Below are 12,092 nucleotides of genomic sequence, written 5' to 3'. Positions count from 1 at the left end.
ACAATAACATAGGATCATAAAGTGCACTGTTGTTAAGGTAGTTATAGACAGTATACATGCAACAATAAATGAAAATTATAAGTCATGTTTGTTGAAGGTAGTTATAGTGATAGTACAAGCAACAATAAGTAATAGTATAATAATAATAAGAATAAAATACATACATACATAATACAGCACTGTTGTTAAGTAGTTATAGAAGACCGCTACCAACAATAATATACTTAATAATATATGATGATGAGTACCTGGTTGTTGTTAAGGTAGTTTATTATGACAGTAACAAGCAACAATAGTAAAGATCAAGTAATAATAAATGTCACGTTTGTAAGGATGTTATAGACAGTAACACGGCAACAACAATACAATAATTAAATAATAATAATAATCAATAAGGCTCACTGTTTGTTAAGTAGTTATAGAACATAGAGCAACAACCATAAAAGAATATCGCTCCTGTTTGTCTAAGGAGTTAATAGACAGTACAGGGCAACAATAATAATTAAATCATAATAAGTCACTGGTTGTTTAAGCGTAGGTATAGGACATGGTACAGCAACAATAATGAATAATAATAATAAGTACGTTTGTTAAGGTAGTTATATCGACAGTACAGGCACACAATACATAATCCATACTAAGGAGATAAGTCACTGTTTGTTAAGGTTTGTATTCACGAACAGGTAACATGGCGAACACAGATTTATTTCTTCATCTGTTCTTTTTCAAACGTATCTGAGAATATAGACAGAAGGGCTAAAACGACATGATTGATCTGGTGGGAAATCGTTGATAGCATTCAGAAAGTTTAATGGCAATCAAGTCAGATAGGTTTATACTAGCTAAACGTAGACTAGGTTAGAATGTATATGTAAGTGGGTTTTGTAGTGATATGTAGAGTTATAGTGATAGCGTGAAAGTAGACTAGAGATATAAGTATAGTAATACGTGGGTTTGTTAGTGATATGTAGATGTTTAATATTATGTTAGAAGTAGACATAGGTTATAATTTAGTAGTGGCGTGTTTTAGTGATATGTAGAATGTTATAATTATGTAAAGTAGACATAGGTAAGTCAAGTATAGTGGTGGTGTTGGATACTATGGTTCTGAGTGACTGAGTTATTAAGTAGCACTAGGTTATAATGTATAGTCGTGGTTGCGTTAGTGATATAGTACAGATGTTATATATGATAAGTAGAGCGAGGGAGTATAATGAATGATAAGAGTGGGTTGTAGGTATATGTAAGTGTTTATTATATGCTACAGACATTAGGTTATAATGTAATATAGATACACGGTTATGTTAGAATGATATGTATAGCTTATCATATCTCACTGTAGGTACAAGTAGACTCAGGGTTATAATGTATTATAGTAGTGGGTTTAGTGATAGTAGATGTTTATATGTATGTAAAGTAGCTAGGTTTAATAATGTATATAGTGGGTGTTAGTATTAGTATATGTTATATTATGTTAAGTAGGACTAGGTTATACCTGTATAATAGTGGTTGTTAGTGATCATGCAGAGTTATACTTATGTAAAGTAACTAGGTTAGTAATGTATAATGTGGTTGTTAGTGATATGTAGATGTTATAGTTATGTAAATGTAGACTAGGGTTATAATGTATATGTAGTGGGAGTTAGTGGATCAGTGTATATATGTAAGAGTAGACTAGGTACGTAATGTCTCTATAAGTGGGTTGTTAGTGGATATATAGATTTAGATTATGTGATGTAACTAGGTTATAAAGTATACCGTAGTGGGTTTGTTAGTGAATGTAGATGTTATATTAATGTTAAAGTAGACCACGGTTATAATATATTAAAGTGGGTTTTGTTCGTGAGTATGTAGATCGTTGGTCTATACTCGCTACTAGCCCTATCAACCTGCTTTCAGCCGTCAGTTGTCACAAATGGTTAGTAGTCCGTACCAGTAGCAGACAGAGCATGTACTGTTAGTATACTGTACATAGTCATAGATGAGCCAGGCCTCCAACCGTCTCAGATCAGTTCACAAGACATCACGAATCAGGTTGCTTCAACACAGTGAAATCATGGCTCCAATCCTACTTCTGACTATGAACTGTCTGACGTTCGACGCTCGTACCTTATAATAGGTTTGATAGGTTCGCCTAGAGCCCTACGAGGTACTAGAGTCCTGTGCCCGTCTTTTCCTACCATGTATTTAAGTACCAGAGAAATAGTGTCGCACAGTTCAAACAGCCATTTTGTAACTGCGTAGCCTGACCAACACTACCTTTAATTTCAATGAGGGAAATCCACAATAACTACAGTCACTGGTGCGCCGCCGTTTTTCTTGTAGATGAAGGGTAGCTGTCATGAGACAGACTCATTCCATCCACCTAAACACACAGTAAATAGGCAAGATTTAAAATGGTCAAATAGTGAATCCTGGATCGAGTCCAATTACATTAGATGAGAGGTATATATATAGCTGATAGTATGCCCAAATACATCTAGATGGAGAGTATAATATAACTCCTGATAGAGTCATATACATTAGAGAGAGGTATATCAATTCTGAAATAGTCCCATATACATTTAGAGAGAGTATAGTATTCCTGATAGACGCCTATACAAGTGAGAGAGAGGTATATATATCCTGAAGATGTCATATACATAGAGAGAGGTAAATATATGCTGATAGAAGTCAATACAGTTAGAGAGAGGTATAGTGATATCCTGATGATAGCCAAATACATAGAGCGAGGTATATATTATCCATGATATAGCCATCATACATTAGAGAGAGGGTTATATATATCCTGATATAGGTCATATACATTCGAGAGGAGGTAATATTAATCACTGATATAAGCCATATACATTAGAGAAGGTATATATATCCCTTGTAGAGCCATTTACACTAGAAGAAAGGTATATATAATCCGATAGTACGGTCAATACAATTAGAGAGGTATATTGCTAGCGATGTCTGGACTCTAGTTGAACCAGTTTGCTACCGCAGGAACATGTCTTCCGCCAGCAAAGGACATGACTGCATGTACCATGTAGAGTTATAGATAACTGAACCATTTTAAAAATGGAAATGTTTAATTATCCATCTTCAGAGAAACTTTTTTTAAAGCTACCACCAAACTCAATACAGTACAAAAGTTGTCATGTCCAGCAACAGGTTGATCAACATTAAAGACTACCATCTGTACCGAGATTGTCTTTAATCTGAATAAGGTCCGTGGAGTTATATCAACGTACAATTGGTCAGCTGCGAAACCCTGTGAGTGGATGTTATAGACCCCCATCTGAACAGCTTTTCTGTTTCCCCCGTCTCTGTGGCCCTCATACCAACTGACCATGCTGTCCCATAGAAGACTAAAGGGACTAGGGCTGTGGCCCTCACCAACTGGCCATCTTCCCATAGAGACAAAGGACTATGCGTCAGCTGGCCCTCACCAACGGACCATCCGTCCATAAGAAGCACTAAAGGACTAGCCTTGTGGCCGTCCACCGCACTGGCCATCGTTCCCATAGAGACTAAAGACTATCGTGGCCCTCACCAACTGGTCCATCTGTCCATAGAAGAACTAAAGGACTATGCATGTGGCCCTCAGCCTAACTGGCCACCTGTCCCCCATAGAGACTAAATGGACTATGCAGGGTCCCTTAACCACACTGGCCATCTGTCCACATAGAGATAAAGGACTATGCTGTGGCGCTCACCAACTGCCCATCCGCTGTCGCATAGAGACAAAGGACTATGCAGTGGCCCTCCCACACAACTGCAACGCTGTCCATAGAGACTAAAGGAACTAGTGCTCGGTGGCCCTCACACAACTGGTCACTGCTGGCCAGTAGAGACTAAGACCTATGCATGGCCCTACCAACTGGCCACGCTGGCCCATAGAGACTAAAAGACTATGCAGTGGCCTCACCAACTGACCATCGCTGCCCATAGCGACTTAAAGGACTACTGTGGCCCTCACCACCCTGCTCAGCTGTTCCCATAGAGACTAAAGGATCTATGCTGTGGCCCTCACCAACTGGCTCATAGATACGAGAGGACTATGCGGTGGCCCTCACCACTGGCCACCTGGCCCATAGAGATTAAGGACTATGCCGTGGCCCGCACCAACTGGCCATCTGGCCCATAGAGACTACAAGGACTATGCCGTGGCCTCACTACTGCCCATAGAGCCTAGAAGGACTATGGCTGTGCGCCCTCACCAACATGGCCACCTGGCCCATAGAGAACTAAAGGCCTAGCTGTGGCCCTCCACCAACTGGCCAGCCTGGCCCATAGAGTCCAAGATCTATGCTGTGCGCCCTCACCAACTGCCATCTCTGCCATAGAGACGAAAGGACTATGCGTGGCCCTCACCAACTGGCCATGCTGTCCCCATAGAGGACTAAAGGACTAAGTCTGTGGCCCTCACGCACACTTCCACTCTGTGCCCATAGAGACTAAGGACTATGGCGTGTGCCCTCACCCACTGGCACTCTGGCCCATAGAGACTAAAGGACTATGCTGTTGCCCTCACCCAACTGGCCAGCTGTCGCATAGAGACCTAAAGACTAGCAGGGCCCTAACCACTGGCCATCTGTCCAATAGAGATTAAAGGACTAATGCTGTGGCGCTCACCACACTGTCATTACTGTCCATAGGCGACTAAAGGACTATGCAGTGGCCCTCACCAACCTGGCAAACTGTCGCCATAGAGACAAAGGACTATGCTGTGCCCCCCAACCTGGTCACCTTGGCCCGATAGAAGACTAAAGGACCTTATGCAGTGGCCCCTCACCAACGGCCAACCTGGCCATAAGACTAAAACTATGCTAGTGGCCGCCTCACCACGGCCATCTGGCCACATAGAGACTAAAAGGACTATGCTTGGCCCTCACCAACTGCCACTCTGTCCATAGAGACTAAAAGACTATGCTGGTCCCTCACACCCATCCTGCCCATAGATACACACGACGACTATGCTGTGCCTCACCTAAACTGCCACCTGGCCCATAAAGAGACTAAAGGACTATGCTGTGGCACCTACGCAACTGCCACCTGGCCATAGAGCACTAAAAGACTATGCTGTGGCCCTCACCAACTGCCCCCATGCCAAGAGACTAGACGACTATCTGTGTGCCAACTGCACTTCCATAAGACCTGGCTATGCCCTGCCATGGCCATCCCATAGAGACTAAAACATGGCCCACCTCATCTGCCATACGTGGACTCTCCTCACCACTGCCACCTGGCCATAAGACTACAGACTATGCTGTGCCCTCACCAACCTGCCATCGCTGTCCATAGAGAACAAAGACTATGTTGGTGGCCCCTCTACCAACCGCCATCTGCCATAAACTTAAAGGCATGCTGTGCCTCACCAACTGTCCACTCTGCGCCCATAGAGACTAAAGACTCTACACTCTACGCTGCACACACATCAAGCCATCCTCCTGAACTGACACTAAATAAACTAATATACTGCACCTATCTCTTGTTCATCTCTCTGAATAATATAATGATACTGTAAATGGACCAGTTATTAATGTAAAGACTGATCACTGTTATCAAGATATAGCCACCTGTTCTGTATAGCCACTGACGCAAATCAAACATCAGCCACTGTAGTAATATCAAACTATATCCACGTGACTGTATATCAACTGGTATATACTGTAAGCTTATCATTCACTGACTATCAACTGTACTGTAGAGTCAACTGTATACAACTGTACTGTATATCAACTGTATGCAACTGTACTGTAATATCAACGTATAGCCCACTCGTATACAAAACTGTATATCAACTGTACTCGATAACAACTGAATCACACTGTACTGTATATCAAACTGTCATAGTCCACGTACTGGTATATGCAACGTATATCAACTGTAGCGGTCATACAACCTGTATAGTCACTGGTAGTCTTGTAGTGATCAACTGTATATCAACTGTACTCGTATATCAACTGGTATAGTCAGTACTGTATATAACTGTATAAGCCATGTACTGTATATTCAACTGTTAGAGGCCAGCTGGTCACTGTAATATCAAACTGTAATAGTCACTGTAACTGTAAATCAAACTATAGTATCCACCTGGTATCTGTATATCAACTGTATTAGCCACGTTACGTATATACACTGTAAGCCAACTGACGTAATCAACTGTATACCACTGTACGTAGTTCACTGTATCTCCACTGTACTGTCTATCAATCTGTATATCCCACTGTACTGTATATCAACTGTATGTATCATATGAAATAGTTAAAGTAGACACATATTAATAGGTAAATATGAACATTGAATTGACTTCACGCCATTCAGCTCCATGTTGTCTGATTAAACTGACCCAACCTGTCCCTCAGTAGAAGTAGAACCTGTTAGGGATGTTTTTTACTTCCTATACTAACGATTACACCATACATTTAAATTATCTACTGTTAGGAGTGTTTTTACTTCACTATAACTTAACATTACACCATAACATTAATTTATCTACTGTTAGGCTGTGTTTTACTTCAACTATACTAACATTACAACATACATTGAATGTAATCTACTGTAGGGGTTTTTACTGCCCATTCACTATACTAACATTAACACGCATACCATTTAATTTATCTACTTGTTAGGAGTGTTTTACTTCACTAATACAACATTCACACCATACAAATTTAATTCTCTAACTGTTAGGAGTGTTTTACGGTCACATAGCAACATTACCCATCACACAGTTTAATATGCTACTGTTGGGAGTGTTTACTTCACCTATACTACACATTACAGAGCCATACATTACTGATCCTGTAGGAGTGTTTAACTTCACTATACTAACATTAACAACATTTAATTTATCTACTGTTAGGAAGTGTTTTACTTCACTATAATCTAACATTAAAAACCAATACAGTTTAAGATTTTATCTACACACTTTACAATAATCCCTGGGCAGGATTCTCACCTTGTAGCGCTGAAATTCACAACCAGAACATTTCAAGTCATTGAGATATTTCCGTTCTGCGAGAGAGCACTCGCTGATGACTAGCGTCTGTATATCTCGATGACTGAGGCTGAGCGGAATGTGAAGCTAACTGAACCTGCAACACTTGGTATATTCGATGGATGAGGCCCTGACTGGAATGTGGAAAGCTAACTGAAGCTGGTTAACACTCTGTATAATTGCGATGGGATGAGGCCTAAGCTGGAATGTGGTGCCTAACTGAAGCGGGCAGCTTAGAAAACCAGTAAGTCTACGGCCTGTACATAGTATGACCCTCATGCACGTATCAGGTTTCAGCATCAGGCCAGGGCATCATAGACAACCCCTCAAGGGCTAGTTCAGCAGTTTCAGCAGTCAGGCAGGCATCATAGTACACCCCTCAGGCTGATCGTCAGGTTCAAGCATCAGGCAGGCCATCATAGTCCACCAAGGCTACGTCAGCGTTTCAGCATCAGCAGGCGGCATCATCACGTACACCCCCTCAAGGCTACGTTCAGAGTTTCAGCATCAGGCAGGCACATAGTACCAGCCCCTCAAGCCTACGTCAGGTTCAGCATCAGGCAGGCATCATAGTACAGCCCCTACAAGCTATCGTTCAGGCGTTTCAGCATCAGCAGGCACATGTAACCCTCAAGCTACGTTCGGTTCAGCATCCAGCAGGCATCATAGTAACAGCCCTCAAGCTACGTTCAGGTTCAGCATACAAGGCGCATCATAGTACAGCCGCCTCACGGCTACGTCAGTTCAGCATCAGGTATCCAACACCGAGTCGTAGCTACCAACCTGCGGTTGTATTCAATTAGTTACTCCAAGCCAACAGTTAAAATGTGCATAAACAGTTTACCTAAACACCGTACAGCGTGACCTGAGATGGTTTATGTTGCCAAACGTTATGCACGGTGCGCATAAGAATACACACAAGCTGTTTGAGGAAGTGTAATTTGTTGTTAGTCTTCCACATATTTATAGTGTCTCTCTGTCCACACAACAAACCCTCCTGAGTGAAAAGCATTAACAGAGATTAGCAAGAGAAAAAAAGTAGTTTTGCTTGTTGGTGTTTTGAAGCCTGTTTGAGAAGAACAAGGTCGTAGGCCTATGAAAGTACACTCCTTAGAATAAGGGTTTCCCAAACGGCTCCCTTCCGGCTGTCCCCAAGGAGAACGCTTGGTTCCAGAGAAACCCTGCTGGCTCGCATTAGAACCCTCTTGTGGAAAGGGTTTGTATGGAACCCAAAAGGTTCTACTAGTGCAAAAAAGGTTCTACAAAGGATTCTTCCTAGGGGACAAAACCAGAGAACCCCTTTAGATCAGATAGTGTAGGAGCGATCATGCCTGGGCCACCGCTGGACCACAGACAGGAATTCACCCCACGTTCATGCTCATTTATATCAAACATTAAGGAGAGTAGGACAATTATAACACTGTCCACCAACAATATCATCAACTATAGAATACACATAACAATATCACAACTAACTAAAGACCATAACAATAATCATCAACATAGAATAACAAACAATACTCATGCCGAACATCATGAATACACAAACAATATCATACACGATATGAAGTACACAATTACAATATCACAACTAATGAATAACCATAACAATATCATCAAACTAGAAAAAGCATAACAATATCATCAACTATATGAATACACATAACAATATCATCACTACATGAAACAGCATCACAATATCAATCATCAACTAAGAATAACAGATTACAATATCATGCAAGCTATACAATACACAACACAAATACAACAAACATATAATACACATAACAAATCATTCAACTTATTAAACACAAACAATATCATCAACTATATAATACAATAAAATATCATCACTCATGAATAACATAAATACATCCAACTAATAAACACATACATAATCATCAACTAGAGAATACACAAACAATAGCTCAACATATGAATACACATAACAACCATCAAACCATAAACAATACAAATAATCTCAACTCATAATACAATAACAATATCACACCTATAAAAACAAATACATCAACATATATAACTAACAATCGTAGCCGCTACTTATCTCCAAAGAAAACAGATCTGAACGACATCGGTTGGAAAGTTACTCCTGTTATGTAAAGTAGACTAGGTTATAATGTATAATAGTGGGTTGTTAGTGATATGTAGATGTTATATTATGTAAAGTAGACTAGGTTATAATGTATAGTAGTGGGTTGTTAGTGATATGTAGATGTTATATTATGTAAAGTAGACTAGGTTATAATGTATACTAGCAGTTTGTTAGTGATATGCAGATCAAGGTCTATACCTCGGCTATAGCCTAAATATTATAGATGACCAGCCTAAACCTTTTCAGATCAGTCCACAGACACCATCAGGTTTGTCAACAACAGTGATCATAGCTCCAACCTACTCTGACTATTGAAGGTCTGATGTAGTCTTAACCTTATAATAGTTTGTAGGTAACCTAGACCTACAGAGAGTCTGCCCGTCTTTCCTACATACCAACACATCTATTTAATGTTACAGAGAAGTATGTGCCACAGTTTCAACAGCCATTGTGTAACTGCGTAGGCTACAAACATACTTTTAATTTCATATGAGGAAATCACATAACTTACAGTCACTGGTGCAGCCGCCTGTTTTCTGGCAGATGAAGTAGCTTTCATAGACAACTCATTCAACCAGCCTAAACAACAGTAAATAAAAGATGTCAAATGGTCAAAAGTGGATCCTGATGTAGTCATATACATTAGAGAGAGGTATATATATCCTGATAGAGTCATGTACATTAGAGAGAGGTATATATATATATCCTGATGTAGTCATATACATTAGAGAGAGGTATATTGCTGCAGATGTTGGATCTTAATTTGAACCAGTTTGCTACAGCAGGAAAATAATCCTGCAGAAACAGGACATTTGAATTATTATGTGGATTAAAATTAATGAACAATTTTTAAATGGAAAAGTGGAATTGATCATCTTCAGAAACCTTTTTTAAAGCTTAATTACACTCAAATACACTACAAGTTTAGTATTTCTGCAACAGGGTGATAAAATTAAGACCCTACATCTGTACAGACATTATGTCTTTATCTGAAAGGCAGTTTGAGTTATTAACAATAACGTTGCAACTGTCAGCTGCTGTAAACATCTGTGATTGGATGTTATAGACCCCCATACATATCCCCATGTACAATTATCTGTACAGATGTAGGATCTTAATTTGATCACCCCACACTGCAGAACAACTTTCCAGCAATGCAGGAAATGTAAAACTTGTAGTGTATTCGAGGTTTAAAAAGGTTTCTGAAGTTTGTAAAGTCCACTTAGAAATATCAGACTTGAGTTTTCCTTACGAAAAAAAAGGGTTGAGTCTCTAGATTCCCTTGCTGCTCTGGAGAAATAATGAAATGGTTGTCATGGTGATTTAAACTGGGACTGTTATCTCACAACTCTGAGACAGGGACTGGTAATCTCCCAAATCTGAGACAGGGACTGGTTATCTCCCAACTCTGAGACAGGAACTGGTTATCTCCCAACTCTGAGACAGGGACTGGTTATCTCCCAACTCTGAGACAGGGACTGGTTATCTCCCAACTCTGAGACAGGGACTGGTTATCTCCCAACTCTGAGACTGGGACTGGTTATCTCCCAACTCTGAGACAGGGACTGGTAATCTCCCAACTCTGAGATCATGTCATTGTTATATTTCATCCAATTGATAAAGACAGCTACAAGGCTGAACCCAGAAGACAACTCTGAATCAACACTTACTGATATTATCCTAAAATCATTTCATATTATTGTGTCTCTTTGTTCATCAGGTAGTCTATGATATTAATATTGTAGCAAACAGCGGGGCAGTGAACCCGGGTCACTGGTGAAAAAGGAAAACACCCTATGCATCGCAGCAATAGGGTTAACCCAGTATCAGTATAAATAGTGTCAACACAGTATCAGTATAAATAGTGTTAACCCAGTATCAGTATAAATAGGGTTAACCCAGGATCAGTGTAAACAGGGTTAACCCAGTATCAGTATAAACAGTGTTAACCCAGTATCAGTATCATTAGGGTTAACCCAGTATCAGTATAAACAGGGTTAACCCAGTATCAGTATAAATAGTGTTAACCCAGTTCAGTATCATTAGTGTTACCCAGTATCAGTATAAAATAGTGGGTTAACCCAGTATCAGTATTAACAGGGTTAACCCAGTAATACAGTATAAACAGGGTTAACCCAGTATCAAGTATTAAAAGGTTAACCCAGTATCAGTAATAAATAGGTTAACCCAGTATACAGTTAATGGTTAAACAGTAAGAAAGTGTTACCAGTAATCAGTATAAATAGGTTAACCAGTTATCAACGTATAACCCAGTAGTTATTAATCATCCAGTATCAGTATCAATAGGGTTACCCAGTATCAGTATAATAGGGTTAACCCAGTATCAGTATAAATAGGGTAACCCAGTATCTAGTAATTAATAGTGTTAACACAGTATCAGTATAAACAGGTTAACCCAGTATCCAGTATTAACAGGGTTAACCCAAGTATCCAGTTATCAATAGGTTAACCCAGTATCAAGTATAACGGGTTAACCAGTATCAGTCTAACAGGGTTAACCGCCAGTATGCAGTATTACAGGGTTAACCCAGTAATAAGTATAAACAGGGTTACCAGTATCAGTATAAAATAGTGTTAACCCGTCATCAGTATTAACAGGGTTTAACCAGTATCAGTAATATAATAGGGTTAACCCCAGTATCAGTATAAATAGGGTTAACCCATATCAAGTAATTCAATGTGTGTAGAAGCCCAGTTATCAGTATAAACCAGGGTGGGAGTTAACCAGTATCAGTTACAGTGGTAACCCCAGTATCAGTATCAATAGGGTATACCCAGTATCAGTATGAATAGTGTTAACCCGTATCAGTATCAATAGGTTACCCAGTATCAGTATAAACAGGGTTAACCCAGTGATCAGTATAAACAGCGGTTTAACCCAGTATCAGTATTACAGGGTTACCCAGTATCAGTATAAATAGGGTTAACACAGTATCAGGTAATAATAGGGTTAACTCCAGTATCAGT

General features: G+C 39.8%; 1 long non-coding RNA gene across 2 annotated transcripts in view; it reads right to left on the bottom strand.

Annotated features, from left to right (window-relative positions):
* LOC139026340 (uncharacterized) overlaps positions 1–12,092 on the bottom strand; it is a 22,629-nt gene that overhangs the window by 4,281 nt on the left and 6,256 nt on the right. For both annotated transcript variants that reach the window (XR_011478118.1, XR_011478117.1), the window contains exon 2: positions 9,616–9,683. This is a non-coding gene — a long non-coding RNA (uncharacterized lncRNA). The remainder of the gene's footprint in view (positions 1–9,615; positions 9,684–12,092) is intronic.

Source organism: Salvelinus sp. IW2-2015, unplaced genomic scaffold, assembly GCF_002910315.2.
Source record: "Salvelinus sp. IW2-2015 unplaced genomic scaffold, ASM291031v2 Un_scaffold4481, whole genome shotgun sequence".
In the NCBI taxonomy this organism is placed as follows: Eukaryota; Metazoa; Chordata; class Actinopteri; order Salmoniformes; family Salmonidae; genus Salvelinus; species Salvelinus sp. IW2-2015.
This window is presented reverse-complemented; position numbering and strand designations above follow the sequence as displayed.